This window comes from Xenopus laevis, chromosome 5L, assembly GCF_017654675.1.
Source record: "Xenopus laevis strain J_2021 chromosome 5L, Xenopus_laevis_v10.1, whole genome shotgun sequence".
Lineage (NCBI taxonomy): Eukaryota > Metazoa > Chordata > Amphibia > Anura > Pipidae > Xenopus > Xenopus laevis.
Window position 1 is genome coordinate 44,989,606 of NC_054379.1, and position 26,336 is coordinate 45,015,941.

Below are 26,336 nucleotides of genomic sequence, written 5' to 3' on the forward strand. Positions count from 1 at the left end.
GCCTTGTTCAGCAGGACCCTCTTCAACTCCAGTATCTCCAGTATGTTTGGTGTATCTTTCTCTTGTACAGCACTGCAGAATATGTTGGCCCCCTTATAAATACATGTTTATAATAATTTATCAGGCAAATTAAAAAATAATATTGGCAGCATGTAAAACAACAGAAGTCTATCGTAGACAATGTGGATGGTGTTAAAGTAAAAACAGTTCAAGAAGGCTGGAAATACTTCAGAACAGTGGTTGGCTTTTCAAGGTCTGGAGAAATAATTTGACTGCTTGGAATTGGCATTTGTCCAGAGTCATATCCTACAGACTCAACCCTTAGCCGGGGAGTGGAGGGGAAGGAAAAGGAGGGGTAGGTCTCACTGTGGATCAGCTGCAGCAGAAGGAGAGGGTAGGGCTAGAGGAGGGACACAAGTCAGTAACAGTGACTGCACGTTACACTCTATTTGCACTCTTTGCAGTGTTAAAAAGCATTGGCTGGATGTAGACTAGTAACAGGAGATCACGGAAAGCTGTTTTTAAACAGACTTCTGAAATAAGCTCTCTTTTCATTCTTGCTGGACTGAATTCTATAAGCAATTACTCTGCCTTACTCTGCAGCATTGTGTCATTTCATGTATGGGGTTGCGCTCAAAGAGTGGATTATATGGAGGAAGCGTTGAACTGGAAAAGGTAAATCCTGTTTTGGTTACTTTTAATAACGCAGTTATGTAAGGGAATATCTAATTGAAATTCCAGGCTCAGAGCAGGTTCATATAGCAATTCAGCTCCAGGCACATTACAAGAGTGCATGCAATGAAGGAAAACTCTGCTCAGGCTTCACAAGCATGCAGTAATCTTATTTGTATCATTAAAGCTCTGTACAATCAACAACGGTGAATATAAAGATGGCTTAAATGTATTCACTGTTACAAATGAAAGATAGAATCCTGCTCTTAAGGGCTTTGAATCCAAAGAGATTGATGAATGAGTGCAAAGAATCAATGAATAGATTTCATCTATGGCAGAGTATGTGAGACAGTAGGGATGTCTTTTTCTCATCCCTAACAAAAAAAAATCCTTAAAGCCATTGTTAACTTACTAGCATTGTTATTCCTTTGAGTTTGGTCTAAAGTGGGTGATCAGTTCACTCCTCTGAGCTGACAGGTCTCGTCTTGCTTCACTGCAGTATAGTGCACACACTACAAAGTCATTTAGCCAATCTGCACATTCAGCAGAAACGGAGTGTCCTTTGTAGCATGGCAATGTGATGCTCTTTTGGTGTCATCGGCATATTTATATTGATCATTTTCTTTGTAATGTACTTATATGTGAATCACTTCAACTGACTTCTGTACAAGGCAGGGAAACAGAGTTAATAGTTACCTGTTCTGTAGATGGTTCATTATGTTTCCCCAATTTCACTTTATATTTCCAAAACAATAATCTTTATTAGGGTATATTAAATATTTATTTCCCGAACAAGCCCTTAATCAAGCTGAGTGTGTATATACTTCCTGTATCGACAGCAATCTGTAATTGGTTCAGTTTCAGGTATGTTATCTGGTTGGCAGGGAACAACCCAGACTTATGCTGTAATCCAAGTCTCCTTGGAAAGATTAGGTGAGATGGTCAATGAATGTAATTGCACCGACTTTCTGTAAAGATTATGACTTTATATGTATTGGCATGACTGTGCTTGTGTGTATGTATGTACCTGACACAGTGCACAATTGATATGCTTAGTGACAATTATTATTTAATATGTATAAGAGGTAATAACTCCAACATAGAACAACTGCTTCCTTTTAATATGTAAATACTAGAATCTTCAGCTGGTGATGAAACTTGGCTTTAATACCAATGTTTATAAATCCCAGTTTTAATATTTTTTGGTGGAATGAAGGAACTAAATACCACACAACTCAGTGTGGCTCTTCACATCTAAACACCATAGGGACTCTGCACAGGCTCCTTCCCCAACTGCACCAACCAGACTCCAAGCCCTCCTTCCCTGTACCTGACTAGATAAGACGTTTATAAGATGGGTTTAATTCTCCTTTACATTTATTGAATGTGGTCCAAGCATTCAATATTGTGTCAGGCAATCATTTGTATAGGAAACATGTCAGTACTTTGGAATAATATACAGACAATGCTTACATTAGTACCCACTTTGGTTTGTTATGCAGAAATATGGCGGACACAGCAATATTCTGTTATTGACGATAAAGTGTTACCATCCATAGAGAGATGTGCTTTAACTTTGTTCTAAAGTCAGACTGGGGTCATTTATAAACACTGGGCAGATTTTACCCAGGTGCAAATTTGCCCACTGGCTATAAATGAGCATGTCAGGTTGGTAGTGTTTATACAGTATATGTTATTGCTGCTTATATATTATCACTTATATTATGACTGTTTTCCAGCTTGGTAAATACAGGTATTACAATTGATCCATTACTGGAAGGTAACTCCAGAAATTACAGTATCCACTGGTAGGACCGGTTATGTTTATTAACAATTTGTAAAAAAATTATTTTTGTATTCTTCACTTATAGCGTGTTTGTTTATCTTCTTCCCAGAATATATCTTTTGATCTGGTGTATACACAAACCCCAAGCACTCAATTCTGAAGTCATTGTTTCAGTTGAGCTCTACATTATCCATTTTCATCAGTCCACCTTCTATTTTTACGATTACTCAGAATTTTCTGACATTTATCCTAATATATGCAAGTGCATAGCTCTAACGGTTGGCACCCTGAATCTAGAACCAATGCCAAGCACCCTGGTCTCGGCTCGTGCTTCTGCCCATAGCAGCTGCCTTTGGCCTCAGGAGGAGCCCTCAGCTACTCAGATGCCGCCAGGTCTTAAAACGAGAGGTGCAAGGCGAAAGGTTCTAAACAAGCGAAGGGGCACGACTGTAAGCAAAGTCTTTGGGCAGAAGGTTGTGGTACAAGGTGTAAGACAGAATCGTAGTCAGGACAGGCCGGGTCGAGGCAGGCAGAAAATAAGCGAAGTCAGGCAGGCAAGAGTCAAACCAGAAGATCAATCAGAAGGGATTTAGCAGAAGAGGTAGTCGGTATATAGGCAAGGGTCAGGATCCAGAGGTCAGAATAGTCAAAAGCCAGGCAGGGGTCACAACAGGAATCAAACAGGTTCAAAACAGAATAGCACAAAGCTCGAATAGCACCAGGAACAAACTCCTATAACGGGCAATGATAGAATGAATGAGCTCCCTTAAATACCCATTTGAAACTCACACCAATGTGCTAGCGCGCCCGCATCAATATAACCAACGAGACGCGTGCGCACCCTAAGTATGGCGGCTGAAGTGGAGCGGCGCAGCGGGCGTCCCCGCCACACCACTGGACCACCAGGTATGGTCTTTATTACAATAGCTTAATGTAGTAGTTGTTTTTCTCTGGGGCTAAACAGCCTCTGAGAATATGAGAGCTGTATAATTTACAGGTCATATAGTACCTACATTTTTGGGAACTCACGGTGGAAGTATGTGAACACGATGTTCCCAACATGCTTATGTCAGCTGACTATCAGCCAGGTTGTTCAGTTGGGTTGATCAAGACTGATGTCACCCCTTTAAAGTAAAAGTTTTCAAAAAAATCTGTGCTGCCACCCTACACCCATAGATGTACCACCATTCTGTTGGTTTAAAATGTTTGTGGATTTATACTGTTAATTTGGGGCTTTTGTTTCTTGCAGCAATCAATACACTATGAGCATTTGAGAATGAATCTGACACATATATGTGATGTTTTTCATTGGTGCGTAAGAAGCAAAGAAACTATACAACCTTTTATAAAATTATGGACTTTTGTGTCTCATTTAGAGACTGAATAGAAACATATGCATCTTCGACGTCTTAAGGGTAATCATGAATTAAATCTTTTTAGCATTGAGCATTCCACTAATAGATTGGTTAGAACCATTATAAATTTGCCTCTATGGACACTCTGAGGCCCAAGTAAGTCATTTGGGGTTACTATGACCTTTACTGAATAGTGATAAATATTTTGGGGGGCCCTGGAAATAACAGGTCACACTTATGACCTTGGACCTTTCTAATAGGTCCCCTCAAATTGGCCACATTGAACTGGTCACCCATGAAGGCCACAATGCTCACTGTTCATGTATAGCCTGTAAGAGAGTCTAATGATATGTATATCTAATTCTAATAACTAATTTAAAATTAATACAGTGCCAAGCATACAGTAGGTAGTTCTTAATTTTCATCAAAAACATACAGTAAAAGGACCAGTGCTACTGCAGCATGCTTCCTATGTCATTGTGGGGTTTTCCTGTGCTGAGCATGACCTTGTCCAAGCAAATTGCTTGATCCTAAACTACATTATTATGTTTTTCTTGCCTGTTGCTACCCAATATTGACAGGATGGAAGGAAGGGCATCGGCATAGCCCATTTCTAAAGTTCAAATTTAAATAGATACTATATTTGAATGTCTGTTGCTGTATTGTTCTTAGTAAAGGAGAATGCCTATGCTAGATATTTTGTGGTTAAAAGGGATTCTGTCATGATTTGTATGATGTTGTTTTTATTTCTAAATTACAGTGTTTAAACTGCAAATAATTCACTCTACCATATAAAATGTCATTCCTGAACCAGCAAGTTTTTTTTTTAGTTGTAATATTGATGTGTAGGCAGCCATCTTAGATCATTTTGCCTGGTCATGTGTTTTCAGAAAGAGCCAGCACTTTGGGATGGAACTTCTTTCTGACAGGCTGTTGTTTCTCCTACTCAATGTAACTGAAAGTGTCACAGTGGGACCTGGATTTTACTATTGAGTGCTGTCCTTAGATCTACCAGGCTGCTGGTTAGGGAGCTGCTATCTGGTTACCTTCCCATTGTTCTGTTGTTAGGCTGCTGGGGGGAAAGGGAGGGGGTGATATCATTACAACTTGCAGTGCAGCAGTAAAAAGTGATGTTTATCAGAGCACAAGTCACATGACTGGGGGCACCTGGGAAACTGACAATATGTCTAGCCCCATGTCAGATTTCAAAATTAAATATAAAAACATCTGTTTGCTCTTTTGAGAAATGGATCTCAGCGTAGAATTCTGCTGAAGCAGCACTGTTAACTGATGTGTTTAAAAAAAAACATTTTTTCTCATGACAGTACATGCTATAAAGAAAGGGCTGTGTTCCAGCTGCTGTCTAGTCTTATCTTTGCCATGAGTAATCATTCTTTTCTGGCAATGGCACCAATAACATAAGACCATGACCCAAAAGCACAATCTTTGGTTGTTTCCGCCAAATATGGCAGAGATATAGAGGAGTGTGGAAAAGAGAAGGAGCAAATGCCATTTTAGAATGGAATAAGGAGAAGGAATCAAAGTCTTGCAACAGGATCATTATAAATGCATCTTTTAGAATTCCCACAGACAAATACATAGGGAAGAAAAAAAGGTTTAGTGGCCCTTTAACTTGCAAAGACATGTCTAATAGTAATTTTATAGCTCTTTGTTACATCTAAAGTGCAATAGATATATCTGGGGGCTAGACAAGACACCTTGACACTTAAATTCCATATGTATGAGTGTTTTACATTATTGACATGGGGTTTTGACTGCCCCATGGTACTTAGTGGTTCAGCTTATCACTGTGCTCCTTTCCATCATGTCACTGCTGTCAGTTCTGTACTTTAATTACACAAATTTGATTTAATTTGATACTAGTCATGCAGTTAGTGACCAAGAGATTTTATTTTTTTGCCCCCTGTGCAAGCATATAATGCTGGGCTAGAGGTACCACATAGGAAAAGGCTTATCTTGACTAGTTCTAATTTCAGTTTACAACCATTTTAGATTTTACTGAAACTGACCTAGGAACCAGACTGTAAGGTAAAGGCACGTATGAAAGCATAGCTTGTGCTGTGTAAATGTGCATTTAAATGGCATAGTGCTTACCTTGGCAGATTTCTTTCACATAAGCTGCAATATCAGAAGCACCATTCACGATAAAAATTGCCATTTTGTAATCGTTACCTATGGGCCAAGCTTTGCCCTGTCCTATCTCTAATAGATGTAGATTGTAAGTATTCTATGCACATGATTATCTATGCATTCTTTACAGGCTACACAAGAAAAACCATAAACCATACATATAATTAAGGTCTATTTTCTCTTTAAAAATACTATTTCAATGATATGCGCATGTTAGTGTCTCTTAGTTCTTATAAAGAGCTTTATATATCTCTGATGTACTTTTCATTACATGAATGAGGGATTTTCCAAAGCATTACCTAATCCCTCTACAAAACTTTATTGTCTGATTTCCTTAAAATAAATATAGAACAATTACCCTGCCAGCACAGGCACCGATTATAAATATGACATGATCAGCCATCAGTTAATAAGTGCGGTTTTATATTGCTCCATTACACATGATGGAAGGTATGTAAAATACAATAAAATATTAATATCTGCACAGTAAAACAAAGGCCCTCTTTTGTGTCAGTTTAATGCGGTAATTATAGATTGCCCTTTTTTAACCTTTGTCTGTTTTTTAATCCTTTTCACATTTCTGCAGTCCTTGTATATAAAAACCAGTTGGATCAATTATATGATTCAGACAAACAGATAAGGCGAGACTCACTCTTAGAAATAAGACTTTTATATTTTAACTAACTTATGATACTATCACCACCAACATGCAGTTATGCTAAACGTTATACCAATACCAGTGTTTTTACTTTGGCAGAGAGATAAAGAGAGAGCGAGAGCACTGGAGAAAATGGTCAATGGACAGTCATTATTAGTGTATTCTAAAAGGCAAAAGTAATTATGTAATGGCAGGAACTGAATGACTCAACATATGAGATTAGGAAAAGAAGGTATCTATAAATCGCAGGTAGAAACCTTATGACCCTCAAAGGCCCAGGCTGAACATCATGTTGGATAAGATTTAAGGTGAATGCTAGCTGTGCTTCTCTGGTATTTTTGGAACTTTACAGTGGAAAGGATGTTGCATATTTTATGTTTTGAAATACACTTTTGCACTTGTTATTCTCTATGATATTGGCATGCTCGAACCACTACAATCTGTTTCTTATCAATTAGCTGTTACAGGTTTATCTGAAAACCCGGTATTCAGAAAGTTCAGAATTACAGGAAGGACGTTTCCCATAGATTCCATTTTATCCAAATAATTCAAATTGTTCAAAATGATTTGCTTTTTCTCTGTAATAATAAAACAGTACCTTGTACTTGATCCCAACTAAGATATAATTAATAATAAAAAGGATTTTGTAGTCAACGTAAGGTATGAAGATCCAAATTACACAAATATCCATTATCTTGAAAACCCATACCTGTATCTGCAAAAGCCAAAAAAACACTTCTTGTAATTCTGAAATCATTGATCACCCTCGCCTGTTCCAGTCCCTCCATTCACTTGGTCTTTTTGACAATAACTTGTCATGGTTTTCCTGTTATCTTCCATTTTGGTCTGTCAGTACTCCTACAATAACATATTATCTTCTCTCTTACTTCTCTCTATTACTCCTCCCCCAATCTCAGTCTCTCAATCTCAACTTTTTTAACTTTCTTTTCTTGTTTGTCACTTTTACGTGGTTCAACACTCAATGCTTGGGATCTGCTTCCAATAAGGATTAATTATATCTTAGTTGGAATGAAGTACAATGTATTGTTTTATTATTACAGAGAAAAAGAAAACATGTTAAAATGTGATTTATTTGATTAAAATGGAGTCTATGGGATATGTTCTTCCCATAATTCAGCTTTCTGGACAACATGTTTCTGGATAACAGACCTGTATTATGAATAAAGGCTTATATGGATATAAGAAATAAGAAATAATGTGCTGCTGCTTATGTGTTTGTAGGGAAAACTGATCTCTTTATACTATGTGACGTACTTTACACTAGAAGTGTAGAGGTTGAAGCTACAAAATTACCAGTGTAAACAAGACATTCAATTGATAAATGCCCCTAAGTTTTGAATATATATATCAATCAAGGCAAAGTCCTGTAACTTTAGCCTCGAGCTCACTGCAACTGTGATCATTCTCAGCAACTGGAAATGACATCTGACGCCACTCAGAGAGCATGCTAAGAAAAAAAATTCCTTGCAATCTCTACGTTCTGTCCCTTCATTTGCACAAATTGCCTCGTTCAGACTCTTAAATTAGAGCTCTCATTTGTGTTGCTTGTACTACATACCAACAGTGATGGATGGATAAGACTGGAAAAGAGGCCTGAGCCTCATCAACATACCAAGACCAGTAATACACCATTGGGCAGGTGTCTGCAAAAATAGTGTATCTCCAACTGTTGCTGAACTAACATCCTACAACAGCAGACATGGGGGTTATATTAACAAAGAAAGAGTGAAGTTAGAGATCGCCATAGTCGGCTAGAGTGAAACTCTGCCACTCTTCATTATTTTCTATGGGATTTTGAAAGGAATATTTATCAAAGGATGAACTTTCACTCATTGATAAATACTGTTTTAAAAACCCCATATAAATTAATGGCGAGTGGCGGAATTTCACTCTAGACGACTGTGACGATCTCTAACTTCACTCTTTGATAAATATGAGAGCTCTACTGTCAACTTTTTTTTGGGGGGGCCGCGTGCGGATTACTCTCTAACAATTTGATCCTTATCACTTCTCTTAAATGCAGACCTCTGTCCTTCTATGTTACATGTTAGCGACAACCTATTTACCAGAGTTGAGTTATTGGCTATGATACATTTTTTTGGGTGGTTTTGATAAAAACTGAAATGAAATGTGAATGTATCGCACTGATCTCAAATGATATTGACTATAATTACTGTATAGAAATATCTATAGCCTATAAAAATATATTGAAACTATTAAAAGCAGCATGTTAAGCCATAAACAAGTCAATTTCCTCCACACAAAGGATTGTGATTGTAAAATGAATGCAGACCTCATTGAAGTAACCACTTAATTTGATAAGCCTGGTCTACATTCATAGTGGAATATATGGCTTCAAATATGGATGGACAAACTGCAATGATCCAACAGACAATATCAGAGGTCAAAGGCAGAAAGTGGAGGCTGCAAATAACTGGTTTGCCAAATTAATCATCTGTCTACATCTGAGATTGGCCAAACTGACCAAAAATCATTTAGCTTGGTCAGATGGGGATTAAACTGTATTGATAGGCAGGAGTGTGTTGGCACAGGATTAATATCTACAACAAACCTTTAAACAGGCTACTAATTTTAACTAGTTGTAGTAGTTCAGCAATGGCACTAGAAAATAGAACAAGTTTTCCAAATCTACAGCTGTATTTTCTAGAACAATAAGGGGCCGATTCACTAAGGGTCGAATATTGAGGGTTAATTAACCCTCGATATTCGACTAGGAATTAAAATCCTTCGACTTCGAATATCAAAGTCGAAGGATTTAGCGTAGATAGTTAGATCGAACGATCGAAGGATAATTCCTTCGATCGAACGATAAAATCCTTCGAATCGAACGATTCGAAGGATTTTAATCCAGGATTATCCTTCGATCAAAAAAAGTTAGCCAAGCCTATGGGGACCTTCCCCATAGGCTAACATTGACTTCGGTAGCTTTCAGATGGCAAACTAGGGGGTCGAAGTTTTTTTTAAAGAGACAGTACTTCGACTATCAATGGTCGAATAGTCGAACGATTTTTACTTCGAATCCTTCGATTCGAAGTTGTAGTCGTAGTCGAAGGTCGAAGTAGCCCATTCGATGGTCGAAGTAGCCCAAAAAAAACTTAGAAATTCGAAGTTTTTTACCTTCTAATCCTTCACTCGAAGTTAGTGAATCGGCCCCTAAATGTCTTAAATTATAAACCATTTAAAATTGCATAGCCATAGCGAGCACAGTTACAACAATCCACAACATTATAACTAAATACATTATTCTATAAATGTCCATAAAAAAACTGTTGCAGAACCATGTAGGAGTTTTATTCACAGGAATGCAAAGTGCTAATCCTATTCAATCATCTCAAATTTGACATTGATTTTTTTACTGTACGAGGCGTGGGGGGAAGATATAAGGCTATTTTGGTAAGGGACACAAATTAGCTGGAAATATCCTACGCAACATGTGAGGCTGGCCAGCTCATATTCTGAATGAACGCTACCATCTGTTGGACTATTTCCGGATCCAAGGAACTCAACTTCCTAGCCTCCAAACATTTGCCTACAAACTCTAAAATGTGAATGTTTGAATACCAGAGGTTTTGGCCACATTTCTCTTTTTGTTTATTGCTTTAGTAACAATTTGAACTTGGTGACTGACTCCAAGCCTGGATTTTACTAATCCCACCCTAATCGGCAGCAAATTTCAACAAAGCAATCCATGGCAAAGTATGTTTACTAAAGGCTTTTCTTCAAAAACATTTCTGTTTGCCTGTGAGAAAGCAAGTTATGAATTATGGAGATTGCTCTTGATTGCAGTTGTGCTATGTGAGCAAATGTTTCTCAAAGGCTGAGTGGGATGTTTGCACAGACGATCTTGTTGGGTGAAGTGTAATTGCTTCATTTTGGGCAGATTTTCAGGTTGTTAGTCACGCCTGAGATATCAACAACAAGCAACTTGTCAAACAGAAAGTCTGCTTTTAAGACAAAAATTGAAACAATGCAATTTTTGTAAGACATGAAAACATGAAAGGATTCCAAACCATTATATTATGTTGCTTTATAAAGTAAAGGAAAATTGGAACACAAAATTAAGTCATTACAGTGTGCACCACTAAACGTTTCATGGGTTTCTTTTTAATCTCTTGCCCACAATTCTGAAATCTGAAAAAGTTTTATTTTATAAGCCATTCAGCTGGAATGTGAGAGATATACATCATGTACTCTACAAAGCCAATGACACTCTTGCCAAGGTTTGATCAGCAGTACATACAACCTGTCAGTTCAAATGTCAAATAGTCTACCCAAAGATTCCTGGAGTCTCTCTTTCTTTGCCAGCTCCCAAAAGACTCATTCTCCTCTGAGTGCAACAGACCAAACTTCCTTAAATTAGTTACATGATGAAAGCCTCAGTAGCTTATAATATCCTTATATTTAAGAAGAGGGGGTACTTTATTCACTATATAAATGGTGCTTAGTGAATTGCACTTCTCTGCAGATGTCTGCAGATAAGTGCAATCCCTCCTAATACTGTGTTTACATAGTGCGTGGCAGCTCTTTCGTAAAATCTTTCTAGTTTTGTAGTTGAAATGCTCAAGGCATCCATTTGCACTTACTCACCTATAGAAATAATTGTCCTGGATCCCAATGAGATTTATAATTCAGTCAGCTTCGCTCTCACCCTTCCTTACTCTGGCTGTTATTTGAAATAAAAGATTTCTTCTACAAGCGCACTGATTTTAAACACGTTTTTTTAAGCCATTCCAGAGATCTTTTCCTTAAAAAAATGAAGATAGTTACATAGTTAAATTGGGTTGAAAAAAGACAAAGTCCATCAAGTTCAACCCCTCCAAATGAAAACCCAGCATCCATACACACACCCCTACTTTTAATTAAATTCTATGTACCCATACCTATACTAACTATAGAGCTTAGTATCACAATAGCCTTTTATATTATGTCTGTCCAAATCATCCAAGCCATTCTTAAAGGCATTAACTGAATCAGCCATCACAACATCACCCGGCAGTGCATTCCACAACCTCACTGTCCTGACTGTGAAGAACCCCCTACGTTGCTTCAAATGAAAGTTCTTTTCTTCTAGTCTAAAGGGGTGGCCTCTGGTACGGTGATCCTCTTTATGGGTAAAAAGGTCCCCTGCCATTTGTCTATAATGTCCTCTAATGTACTTGTAAAGTGTAATCATGTCCCCTCGCAAGCGCTTTTTATCCAGAGAAAACAACCCCAACCTTGACAGTCTACCCTCATAATTTAAGTCTTCCATCCCTCTAACCAGTTTAGTTGAACGTCTCTGCACTCTCTCCAGCTCATTTATATCCCTCTTAAGGACTGGAGTTCAAAACTGCACTGCATACTCCAGATGCGGCCTTACCAGGGACCTATAAAGAGGCATAATTATGTTTTCATCCCTTGAGTTAATGCCCTTTTTTATGCAAAACAGAACTTTATTTGCTTTAGTAGCCACAGAATGACACTGCCCAGAATTAGACAACTTGTTATCTACAAAGACCCCTAGATCCTTCTCATTTAAGGAAACTCCCAACACACTGCCATTTAGTGTATAACTTGCATTTATATTATTTTTGCCAAAGTGCATAACCTTGCATTTATCAACATTGAACCTCATTTGCCAGTTTGCTGCCCAGTTTTCCAATTTAGACAAATCACTCTGCAAAGTGGCAGCATCCTGCATGGAACCTATAGTTCTGCACAATTTAGTATCATCTGCAAAAATAGAAACAGTACTTTCAATGCCCACCTCCAGGTCATTAATAAACAAGTTGAAAAGCAAGGGACCTAGTACAGAGCCCTGCGGTACTCCACTAACAACACTGGTTCAATTAGAAAATGTTCCATTTACCAGCACTCTTTGTAGTCTATCTTTTAGTCAATTCTCTATCCAGGTAGAAATACTATGTTACAGACCAACATTCCTTAATTTAACCAGTAATCTTTTGTGTGGCACTGTATGAAATGCTTTAGCAAAGTCTAAGTAAATCACATCCACTGCCATCCCAGAATCGAGGTCTCTACTTACCTTCTCATAAAAAGGCAAGATCTATTACGCATAAAACCATGCTGGCACAAACTCATAGTATTATGATTTGTTATGAAGTCCAGTATCTTTATCCTTTATCTACCACTGACGTCAGACTAACTGGCCTATAGTTTTGAGGCTGAGAACGGGATCCTTTTTTAAATAGAGGAACCACATTAGCAATTCGCCAGTCTCTCGGCACTATGCCAGATCTCAATGAATCCTGAAAAATTAAGTAAAGAGGTTTGGCAATCACAGAGCTAAGCTTGCTAATTACCCTGGGATGAATACCATCTGGCCCCAGACCTTTGATAATCTTAACATGTTCTAGTATCTTTTGAATTTCTTCATGTGTGAACCATGCATCATTAGTTGTATTACTAGAATTTGGACTATTAAGAAGGAAACCTTCACTTTCTGGTTCCTCATTTGTGTAGACAGATGAAAAATATGAGTTCAGAATCTGCGCTTTTATTTTGTTTTCATCAACCAGCTGACCCCCCTCTGATAGTAAGGGTCCCACCCCTTCCTGCTTCATTTTTTTACTATTAACATATTTAAAAAATAATGATGACAACACAATGCATTTTTTTGGCTGCAGAATCTGTTGGCGCAAGACAGAGTAGTGCTTTATAGATATTCCAGAATAATTCTGATAAATGTTGGGAATTTTGAATAATAGCCATTTTTGGGGATTTATGGGTATTTTTGACATATTTTGCTGTTTTATTCTTATAACCTTTATTTAGGTAGCCACTATATAATTCATTCCTACAAGAGCTTGTAGCCTACATTAAGCCACTTTAGCTAATGTGGCTTCTGCTTTAGCTCTATATTGATCATAGGGCTGCCACGTGTTATTATTTACCTTATGCAAATGTTATTAACAGGGAACAAGTTTAGCAGAGATGAAAGCAAAAAGGTGGCAACCCTAATAAATCCTGTTGTAAAGCAGCAATATATTTTCAGTATAATGTATTGATGTTGAAGGCTTGTAGATTGCTGGCTTAGTTCCTTTCATTCTTGTTACTACTGGTAAGGTTCTTTGATTATTTTACCTTGCATGGCAACAACTTTAATTAATTAAAAAGTCCTGTATGCCAATTTATAATGTGACTTATGACTCTTCTGAATGAATTTCATGCATTTTGAACTTGAACAATCTATGTATTTATGAATGTATTTGTTTCAGTGTTGTTGTTATTATGCACCAGTGGGTTTCGGGTCTGGGCCAGCCGGGCCCACCGGGTTTTTTCCGGGTGTCCCGTCAGGCCAGTCCGACCCTGACACCATATGTTCTTTTAGTTTAGTATGTAGCATTTCAAATATAGGTCTGGCAGTAAAGGAGGGGCTTTACCCCTATCTGTTATTTATATAAGGCCAACACATTTTTTGCAGTGCTTTACAGAGATCAGTTCCTGCTCCAGCAGAGCTTACAACTGAAGATCTTTATTACTTTCAGCCAAACTAGGGCTAATGGAGTATAGAGGGGTGTGTGTATGGATGCTGGGTTTTCTTTTGGAGGAGTTGAACTTGATGGACTTTGTGTTTTTTAAAGCCGATTTAACTATGTAATTTATAAGGAGCAAGTGAACCTAACTACTGTATGTTTTGAACTGTGGGAAAAAAACAGAAAGCCCAGAGGAAACCCACACAGACACAAGAAGTACATACAAACTCCTGGAATCAAAATCAGGGCCCAAGCGCTGAAAGGCAGAGGTGCTACTAGCACCTTTAAGGGAAACAATGCAACCTGGAATTAATTATACTGTCTTTTCAAAATCCACCTAAGCATTGCTATAGTCACTACTTTTGGGACTTCAGTCTTATTTCAGATACTTTGCAGTCAGCTTGAATGGCTTGTTCATTTACCTTCCCTTTCTATGTCTAATCATCGTATTCATGTAATCCAGTCAATCATCACCTCCCTTTAGAATCTATTCAAATTCATCTTGGACACAATACTTCAAAGTCTTTTTTTGCTTCCTATCGAGAGTTTACTGCATTTACTTTTTTGCTATGTATGAGGATGTCTCAGAGGTAAGGTGCACCTGTGAGTGTGAAATTCATCCTGTCTGTCTTCTACTTTAGTTCACAGGAGCTGCTCACTTGTCTAAAACGACATATCTTTTCTATTGTTGTAAATGGGAAAGGAACTAAACCAACTTTACAACTGTCATTATCAATTACAATGGGCTTTCTGGATATTTCTCTATAATATTGGAGTTATATCACGGACAGCTCCTCATACCCTAAGGCATTTTCTGCATGTTCATTGTAAAAATGATTTGCTTTTTCTCTGTAATAATAAAACAGTGCCTTATACTTTATGCCAACTGTGATATAATAAATCCTTATTGGAGGCAAAACAATCCTATTGGGTTTATTTATTATTTAAATTAATTTTAAGGAGGCTTACGGTATGGAGATCCAAATTACGGAAAGGCTCCCTTACACGGAATACCCAAGGTCCCAAGCATTCTGGATAAAAGGTCCCATACCTGTACAACTTGTACTTACAGAGGATATAATGGTAATGTACTGTGGTTTGCTTGGCATTTGTTAGCATTTATCGATGACAAAAACCCCCTCTGGCGTGTGTTGCCTACTGTGGAGCGCTCCCTACCCCTCTTTTGCTGCCATGTATTTTCACTCAGAATGCACAGAAAGGTAAAAATAAAAACTTTGTTAAGACAAATATCTGCTCAAGTTGCATTTAATAGGTAAATGTATCTGTTACAACTTACATACAAATTCAACATATCTTGATTAATAACCTCGGGACTGCCTGCATTGTATAACCTGGGATTTCTCTTTAGGATGTTTTTTTCAGTGTTTATTTAAGTATGCACTGGTTTCCTAATGCAAATACTACATTAAAAATGTTTTCAGTGCATATTTAATACTCAATGAAAAACCCAGTGTGAATAATGCCTTTGGCCATCACTCACTTTTGAATTCGGGATTACAGGATTTGCATCTATTTAGATTCTGACATAAAATGCACCAATAACTTTGCAGATATGAATACTGCATCTGAGAAATTAATGGGAACATGACCTAAATCTTATGATCTAATATACTATATGATGCTTTAGATATCTTGTTTCATTTTTGTAACAAAGCAGCTTGGTTAATTGTAGACGGGCAATATATTACTCCCAGGGTGTTTTATAATATAACACCCTGGAACATGAAATAATTAATCACAGACCCAGCCTTTTAGGGCAGAGACACACGGTCAGATTCGGGGAGATTAGTCGCCGGCAACAAATCTCCTCTTCTTCAGGGCGACTAATCTCCCCAAACTGCCTTCCCCTGCCTTTCCGGTGGCTAGAATGTAAATCACAAGCGGGAGCACTTCTTTTTCCAGATTCGCCGGGCAACTAATATCCCCGAATCTGACCTTGTGTCTCTGCCATAAATACAGACCAGGGCTGCAAGCTAATTGCTGCAGTTGAAGTACCTTACTGAGTTTTTAGGAAGAGCTTTTCCACTTCATAGAGAGAGAGCAGGAGCTGCACTGCAATACAGAAAGGTACTGGTTACTAGTGATTGTTATAACTTTGGTTCTTTTTTGCTGTTAAGTTGGAGTTGGGAAAGCCACCCAGGTACCCCTAAAAGTCTAGCTGTCACATTGTCTTTAAGATATGCTTTATTTATTACCAAACGTATTGTTATATAGAGTGTAGACAGGTGAATGTGATTGTGTGTGCATGTTATTATGAGATAAATCAGTGAAACACAGAAGGGTTTTATAAAAAATATTGTATTCTTTTGGATAACCATAATTCACATTCCATAAATAATGGAGGAGCCATAGAAATTCCCCTGCACCATTTCTGACATGAATCAGAAGTACCGTATATACTCGTGTATAAGCCGACCCGAGTATAAGCCGAGGTACCTAATTTTACCTACAAAAACTGGGAAAACTTATTGACTCTTGTATAAGCCTAGGGTGAGAAATGCAGCAGCTACTGGTGATTTTGCTCCAATGCTACACATGGAAAAACAATCAGTCCTCTCCATATATATTTAAATAGCAATTCCATGCACTTTATTCTACACACAGCCCAAAAGACTGAGGCCAAAGCAGTGGCACAGACAGATTACACAGTGCTGGGAGTTGTAGTACATATAGGCCATAGGGTGAGGATGCCTGCTCCAGCAGTTCACAGCAAGGGAGAATACAGTAGGTGAATAACTTACATCCATGCAGTAGAGGAAAGGGAGGGAGGTGAGGGCACGGTGTAGGCTTTCCAGGAGATGACTGCAATGAATCCAGCAGAAAATCATTGGCTTATACGTTCCTTAGTAGATACACTTTTGTTGCCTGTCATTCCCTTTTTAATAAGGCAGCTCCCCCATTGCGCAGCATAAAGTGTTCCTTGCAGCTGCATTGACACTGCACAGCAGCATGATGGGGCTTGCTGTTATTATTTGCCCTGCAGGGGTACGAGCCAATCGAACAAGCTAAGCGATCGCAATACGAACAAGCTAAGCGATCCGCCCTTCCCTGACTTGCGGCTGACGGCGGGACTGAGTGATGACAGACGTCGTCGTAGGCAGTCAATCACGGGTCGCTAAGGAGCGGCTCTTCGAGTAGAGGGCGGTGCTATAGGAGGCTGCTTTGCTAGGAGATGCGCATAATCAGGAAGTGTGCGAGCTGCCGGGGGAACGTCGCGTTGATCAACTAGGTACCGTAATGACTCTAGTATAAGCCGAGGTAGACTTTTTCAGCTTATATTGGCTGCTGAAAAACTCGGCTTATACTCGAGTATATACGGTAAATGGCCTATGGTTTTCTGAAAATATTATGTCTTGGTTGTTCGAAAATATTTGCGTTACGGTTAGATTTCCTGCACATTAATGTTGAAAGAAAAATAAAATTTCCCGAGACATAGATCAATGCCATATAAGCAGGGTTCATTTGAAAGCAAAACTTTGTGGACTTTGGTTGGCAACAATACAAGAGACTTCAAAACCGTTCGTAAGATTTGTGCCATGTCCTCAGCTAGATGAAAAGCTGCTGTACTTTGTGACACAGGAAATCAATTGCAGCTTGCTTGGCCCTGATTCCACTCCTAGTTCAAACAAGCAATGGTAATGCAAATCTGTTGGTTTGGAAAGAGCATGAATTTAATATTATTCATTCCTGGGAGACTGAATATGTCCTAAAAACTGCAGTTGTCGGCTCTAACTTTACTTATCGCCATCGATCATGGCTCTCCTGTAGTGTTTCCTTATAGAATGCCAGCAGGGTGTTAGCCCAGTGACCCCATGGATGGTATCTGGTGTCACTGAACCTGAAAAGTAATATGTATCCATAGACATAACTATGTGTATATATATATATATATATATATATATATATATATATATATATATATATATAAGTATGTCCAACCCACTACGTTTTCTCATAGCCTCTACAGAGAAAACTATGAAGGATCTTAGACAATACTTGAGAAATCTATGACCTGTATAAATAATCTTAGTTTTTCTATTAGTCACACCATTAATAGATTTGTTGGTTAACAGCTACACTGGTAAACAAGTTCTCAATCCCAGTCTTTATTAATAAAACCGAGCTTGGTAAGTGAATATTTTTTTCGAATTATTCGAAACTTTCCTGACGCACAGGAACACTGATAATGAAGTAAATCTGATGAGTGTGTCAAACACATTCATTTTCATTTTGCAGCTAAGCAACAGCACAGAGCCCTAATATCTGAAGTCTACGCAACCCACTAGCAACAAAGTTACTGCTTTGCTAAATTTACCAAATCGTATGAAAATCCAGGGACATTTCTAGAAAACCTAGCTAAAAGGGCTGTATGGATTACATATAATATTTATGCAATCATCGCAGATCAGGAACTTGCATGGGATCGATTATCTGGAAACCCATTATCTTTAAAGCTCTGAATTACAGAAAGGCCATCTCCCATAGACTCCATTTTATCAAAATGTTTAAAATGAATTTTCTTTTCTTCTGTAATAATAAAACAGGGCCTTGTACTTGATCCAAACTAAGATATAATTAATCATTTTGGAAGCAAAACCAGTCTATTGGGTTTCTTTAATGTATAAATGACTTTCTAGTAGCCTAAAGGTATGAAGATCCAAATTACAGAAAGATCCCTTATCTGGAAACCCCCAGGTCCAGTGCATTTTGGATAACAGGTCCCATACCTGTATTAGAAGTGCTTTGATTATTCCAGTGATCTGATAAACCAACATAGAGTCACATTATGTTCATTTCCTGCAAAGCACAAAAAATTGGAGTGCACACAAAGGGGCCCTGTACTTAAATCTAAGACTTTCTTCACCTGCCCAGTGATGTGCATGCATGCATACAATTTCCACTATGAAGTCACGGGGATGTTTTACGTCACCCCAGTTTGGAGCTGTCCTCCACAGACAGGTGAGTGGATTTAGCAAGTTACTTAAAGTTGTAAATACACATACTGTAGCCAAATCTGTCTGTAAAAGTAGACCGCAATCTAAACCCCAAGTGTCCTGCCAGCCTTTTATTTACTTAACTACATTTGTAAGTCCCCTGGCAGCTAAAAATGAAGAGATAAAAACAAACATTACTCCCGAAACCATCCTTAAAAGATGTTTTAATTCTATACAAAGCACAGACTGTGCAAAGTAATACTTAAAGGCAATGGAATTTGCAAGTTGCAGCAAGATAATTGCTGAAAAGGTGGCGATTGCTCTGAATCCACATTATATGCTGACACTACTGTTTTGCAGTTTAATTGCTTGACATAACATGTTAGCAGAGTGTTTGGGAGCAGCCGGAATAATGTTATCCTTATGTATTTCACAGGCACTTTGCTCCACGTTTACCAGAACTTACTGCTTGCTTTACAAAGATTTATAGCTCCTGTGCAGACTAAAATAACAGGGAAATAAATACTGATAGTAATGCAGTTTAGCGATTTAGGGACTTTATTTCTTTATTGTTCTATACCATTAATTTGTGTCCCACTTGTACAAAGAACTCTGCATATTTAAATGTACACATATGACTAGGGTTACCATTAAAGGGAACAGTCAGAAGTGCAGAAGGGGGCAACTATTTTTTCTTATGCAGTAATATATGAAACCCTGAAGCAGCTTCCAGGCAGGCCAAGCAGTATCTGGGCCTCAATGGTGCTAAGATACAGCTCACTGGGCGGGTAATAATCTGGACTGGGAGTCAAAATAGGCCCTGGCATTCCAAATACATAGAGGCCCAAACAGGTCCCAGCAGCCCACTAAATAGTGACTTTCTATGTCATCTGATAGCAGCCCCTCTGCCATTTGCCAGAACCCAGACATTGCCAGTCTCTTATCTTTGCATCTATCTGTGTCCAAACCCAAATAACTACTTGCACAGTGAGTATCTTTGACACATATATGGAAAAAGTAGTTTTCTGTGTTAATTCAGATCAGATTCCACGTAGGGTAATGTTCTTCGACATTTAGGGGGTTTAGGGGGTTATTTATTAAACCTCAAATTTATCTGGTCAGGCTTTTTGGGGAAAAAACACAAATTATTCATGGGAAAAATTTAATTAATTTATTTATTTATTATAACTCGATGCTGCAAAAAGCCAGAGTCTGAAAATCCGCCATCTCAGGCATGTAGAGGTCCTGTATAAGTCAATGGGAGAGGCACCAATCTCAATTTAAAGTTTTTGGTGGTCTGGGTTTAGCCCGAAAATCAGACTTTTGGGGTTTTCAGGCAAAAACTCAAAAAAATCAAGCGATTTGGGGGGAAAAGCCAGAAAAATTTGTGTTTTGTGTTTTCGCTCAATTTTATTGAGTTTCATTGATCCGATTAATTTGGGTTATGTTATTTAATAAATAAGGTCAAATCGAGCATGTGAGTTTGGTTGTTTTTTTTTAAATAAAATTCGAGATAAACTTGGATTTTAGTAAATAACCCCTAACAATTAACTTGGCCAAAAGTTGGACCTCAGCTGTGTTTGAACCACAACTGTGTTAAGATCACTGCCCTAACTTTATTAAAAGAATATTTGTATAAATGTCTTTACGTTTCTTATCTGCAGTCTATAGACAATTTCTTGTAAATTTCAGATTTTCTGCACCAAACTCAGAGTCCCGAAGAATTGTATAATCATGATGCACAGCATTCACTGGATAAAACATTGCACACTTTCATTTTTGGTTTACATGCAGCCTACTGTATGTAATAAAACTTTATAAAAAAAACTCGTGAGAAATAGTAACTAATTTTATCCTGGTTTTCAGTATTGTCTAATGATGGTCTTCTTTACTGTGTGCTTTCTCTAGGCAATTGGTTTTCCGACCTATTCAGTTCAAGCCCCCTTCCTTGAAGGTCCAAAACTTGGTCCGAAAACCTTGTATCTCATACCAAAGTTAATGATCAATGAAAACATTGCTGTATGATATAAGCCATTCTGTCATTTTGCCAAATCCCCATATCAAACACATGTTTATCCCCCAAATCTCTGTTAAGATACTGTGTGAGAAGCTGAAAATTGGTTTTCATCTTTTTTTTTACATGTGGTGTTTGAGTTATTTAGTTTTCTATTCATCAGTTTTTTCTGGAACAGTTTTTAAAGGAGAAAACTCAGTTTTTTAGAGGAAAAAAAACTCAATTATTTAAAGATTTATTATACACCAAAACTGCTAAAAATCTGAATCCAAAAATAAATTTGAGTTTGAGTTACCCCCCTTAGTGTAGCTCCAAAACAAACTTGAACCATCAACGTCATTTGACATTAAAAGCTTTTGACAACTGAAATCAACAGTTAACAGATTGAGTATGCATTTGATTTTACTCCAATTTTAATATGCAAATCAGTTCGGTAATCAGCCAAATCCAAAAATTATTTCAGTGCATCCCTTACCTGTTTTTATTATGAAACTTATTTTCTTAAATAATGCAGCTGAGAATCTGCCATGCTAAAATGATAAGTGGTTCCATTTTTGTTTCATTATGTCAACAGCACCTGTGTTTGGATAAATTTTCTATATATATATATAGATGTCCCACCCCCTCTACTCACTGTTGTTGAAAAAAAAAAGACAGGGATTGTTCACTTCTGCACAGGATACCAAGTACAAAACAACAGATGTACCATAATCGAGTTTGTCCACTCATTTCCTTTATTTTAAAATAGGAGGTCACTCATCCAGACTTAATATCTGGTGGGTAAAAAAGGAAGTGTATGTTGTGCTCTGATCACTTGGCTACAACAATAGAAATGTCAAATGGGAAAGTGATGTTTGCATCCTCGTAGGATTAAAGAACCCTAGGAAGAAAAGACTTTGCAGCTGGACACAGCAGTTATAGAAAGAACATTACCTCTAACCCATTTTTATTTCCTATTGTGACCAGGCAGTGACTCAGATACCGATAGTATAGCAAAGGTTAGGACCTCTGTTTAGTTTGTACCAAGCTATTTTATGCCATGAACTATCACTCATATAAAGTGCCTTTGAAGATCAGGCTAATTTATTCTGTATAAAATACTCATTTGCATTAATATTTGCTACTGGATTAAAATAAGGAGCTTTGCATAATTGTACTGGGCTCAGCTAAAAGTAGTCTAATTATTAGTATAACAACAGCTACTGCGTGAAGGGCACTTTCCCCCATTAGATTTCCTTTGGTTGGGTGACTGTAAGCAAAAAAGCTTTACAGCATAATGTTATATATAAACGGTTGCACTCATCAAATCTCTTGGATTTCCTCTACTTAAATAGACATTGTAGGGTTTTGTATATGAAAAAGGCATGGTTTTGAAAAAGGCATCTTAGAACAAAATGGCCACCAGAGGCCACCATTTCTCTGTATTTGTTGAAAAAATGCAGCTGGTTGTTCTTCCAGAGAACAATATGGCAGCTCCCACTAGCATCAATTTACTGATTATGCGGCATCGAAGATGATATAATCTGTGGCTACTATATTTGTCAAGGAACTGTTAATGTTTATGCATGTTCCTGTGTGCAAACATTTGGCTGTAATCATGGCAATCATTCCATATTGAATATATTGGCTTTCCGAAATGTGAAAATCATCACAGAGGCCAATGGGAAAGGGGCATTCATGTAGGCCATGAATTTTTCTTTGCCATTTTATATGCATTCCTATAACCTTTACTACTGTTCTCTAACAAAAGCATCCTTGAGCCTCACTACTATGACTTGTATTTATATACTCTTCTGACATACACATACATGTAACATCAGGAAGGGGCTAAATTACAACTTTCCTTTTGTGGCAGAATCCCCTGGGATTGATATAACCACTTATGTGCTGGAATGGCTTTCAGAAAATTCCACCACCATGAACTAAAGGCCCTCTAGCTGTTCAATGATCACTGTATAAATAGCTGCATTGTGTTCCATCTGCTGGGGCTGAAACAGGTCCTGCTTCCCAGGTGTGCTTCATATTACTCATACATTGTTGACCCTCTCCTGTGCTGCTAGTTATTAAGCTGTTGAGACTGTCATCACCAGACTCATTTTCTCTAGGCTATTGCAGTGAATTTCTTGGCTGAAGCGCTGGAGGATTTTTCAATGCAGGTTGTGCAACAGCTGCCTTCACATTGCTTCTCCTAATATCCAAGAAGATTGCTGCACTGAATTCATACGTAAGGGACAGCCTCACCTTAAAACAATCACAAAGAGATGAACTTGGGCATTAACAAATTCATTATTAAAAAAAATAATGCAAACCCCCAACATTTTTTTATTTAGAAGCGTCCATTAATATGGTAAGATATTTGCTCCTAGAGAAGGAGATGTAGAGTTAAAGTAACAAACATGACAGTAAGAATATAGAGACAGCCGCATAAATAACAGGAAACAAACTCCTCTAGGCAAACAGGAAAATTAGCTATAATGTTTTCAGATGTAAAGATCACTTTTATTTTCCCCAAGATTTTTTTTTTTTTAACATTTCTTTTATTAAGCAATTGTACAGTGTATTGCATAAAGGATAGAATGAGCAGTTGTACATATTAGTTACAATTTCAGAAACAGTGTTGTATATAGTTACAAGAAAATATAATAAAGCAAATTTAAAACATAACATAATTGTGGTGTCTCTTTGTTCCGCTTTACATATTAAAGGAAGCTTTACAGATTAAGGTATATCAATCTAAGTTCCCCCTGGGTTGATATCAGTAGTTATTTTATCTTTGTTCCTCACTATCCTCTCCTGTACGAATTATGTGTCACTTTAAGTTATTCTATTGTTAGACTTCAGTTAGGATGTTCTCACCTAGGAGTCATCTTCAGTCCAGAGTTCCCAGACTTTTTTTAAAATTTCTCTGGACATCCCCTTTTTATGTATTTAAGTGTATACAAAGGAATAACTTTTTCAACACGTTGTTCCCAGGATTGCAAGGAAGGTCCTCTTCTGGATTTTTCCCCCCAAGATTTTACTCTGTTCGGGCATACAAAAATCTTTTGCAGATGAACATATCCCTACAAATCAAACTTAAAGTGGTAGCCCTGAGCTGTAAGTAATTATATTATACGTCAGCAGTGCAAATTTTAAAGAGCCAATACCCCATAACAGCAGAATGAGAACAATGGCTATTTTGATCTCTGCTATTATAACAAATCCCAAATGACTCCTTTACTTATCCCTCTAGCACAAGTGTCCATTCACAGAACCCCTTGCGCTTTGGGATTTCTGGTGCCAGTTGAATACTGCACCTTGTGCTGGACTAAAGATACTGTGCTGTATTCACAGGAGGGTGAAGCTCTTAGAATTAGATTCTGGAATAGCTAAAAGGGTGCTATCACATGCAACCTGTGGGGCAGGGTGCAAAGTGCAAAAAGCATTGTGTTTTGCATCCATTTTTATACTTTTCTATGCATGTCTATAGTAAAAGAGGACTCAAGTTCATTTGGTGCCATTCATATCTGCAAGTTATGGTAAATCCAAGGTGGCACCAATGTCCAGCACATTGTTTAACTCCTGAGTATAACTCCTTGCACCCCATTCAGGAATAGCCAAAAAGGTGCCCTCGAGTGCCATCATTCTTTGCATTTTGCACAGGCTGTGTAGAGTAAATGAAGACTCAAATCCATATGGTGCCATTCAGAAATGTAAACTTGGAGATATCCTAAGGGATACCCATTTCCTACCTGACCCCTGTGCAAGTCTAGACTGGGATTCAAAATAGGCCTTGGAATTTCAAGTACACAGAAGCCCAAACAGCCCCCCACTAGCCCACTAAATAGTGAGTGTCAATGGCATTTTACAGCAGCCCCTGTGGCATTTGCCAGAATCCACAGATTGCCAGTCCGGGCCTGCCCCTGTGTTTAGAACAGTACGGAACAAGGCAAGCTGTATTCACAGGAGGGTCAAACTTTGTACTCCATTGTGGGAGAGCTAAAATTCATCCTGTGAAAAAATGTGTATAGTAAAGGAGGCCTCAATTACATATATTGATAAATAGTTCAAGATCAGCTCTCTTAAAAGTATCAATTGTTTATAATAATAATGATTTCTCATTATTCTGTTCCTATCCATGTAACATTTAGTCAGGTACTGTTAATGAATGATTCTATTGCAGTCACTTTCTGTCCATTGTACTATTGTTCAGAGCAAAGAGTAGAACCCTCATTCAACATTGGAATTTGGCACTCTTTTGTACATTTGTACATTTGTACTTTTGTCCTCTTTCTTTTAATCGAAGCTGCTTTTATGGTGGAACCTTTACAAAGAACACCCTGAAGTGGGAAAAGCATGATGTGCATTGAGAGGAATGTCTTGGGAGCTTCGTACATAGCCTACAGCACCAACTGTCTCTTATTTAACCTTACAGAAACCCAAGCAGGATTCTTTCTCAGAGTTTTTAACTATACTCAGACACATAATCTCATCCTCCAGACACGACTTTCAGATTCAAGTGCAATATTTTCTTTTGTTCTCATAACACCTGAGCTGTAAAACATTTTGAAGTTATGCACACAGCAGAAGCATCTAGAATACTGTTTCATGACAAATAGGGAAACAATACAGTTCAGATTCTCAGATCCTATTCTAGTGAGGTAATGGGTAGCTGACTACCTTAGGATGCTTAAAGTTGGGAAACGTCAGTAACTGCTGCAGGAATACAGTTTCTTTGGAACGTTTCTTCCATTGCATTAGACAACTGCTCAATAATACCAGTCGGATAATGTGATTTACTGCATTAGCGACAGAGGATTTATGGAAGGTAAAAAGAAAGTTTGGAAGTAAAACACATGGACCTGAATGTCATTATACATCTGTAACTAAAGCCTTAATGCTTGTAAATTTCATTCAGGGAAGTGGTTTGAAGGAAACATTTCATGTTGGGACTGAATGTTCCAAAACACAGACCAAAAGCCAAAGAAATCAAGTAATACAAATCTGTTGCAAGCAAGCCTTCTGAAAGCAGACAATTATATAAACAGAAGGATTTTCTGAACAGAGGTATAAATAAGGTTCAAAAACTATTTTTCTCTGATACACTCAAGAGTGTAAAAGTTAACTTTTAGTATGTTATAGAATGGACAATTCTAAGCAACTTTTCAATTGGTTGTCATTTATTTTTTTTATAGTTTTTAAATTATTTGCCGTCCTCTTCTGACTTTTTCCAGTTTTAAAGTGGGGGT

General features: G+C 37.8%; 1 protein-coding gene across 2 annotated transcripts in view; it reads left to right on the forward strand.

Annotated features, from left to right (window-relative positions):
• The first annotated feature begins 402 nt into the window (after positions 1-402).
• plekhg1.L (pleckstrin homology and RhoGEF domain containing G1 L homeolog) overlaps positions 403-26,336 on the forward strand; it is a 141,648-nt gene continuing 115,714 nt past the window's right edge. For both annotated transcript variants that reach the window (XM_018262980.2, XM_018262982.2), the window contains exon 1: positions 403-675. The gene's annotated coding sequence lies outside the window, so the exon portion shown is untranslated. The remainder of the gene's footprint in view (positions 676-26,336) is intronic.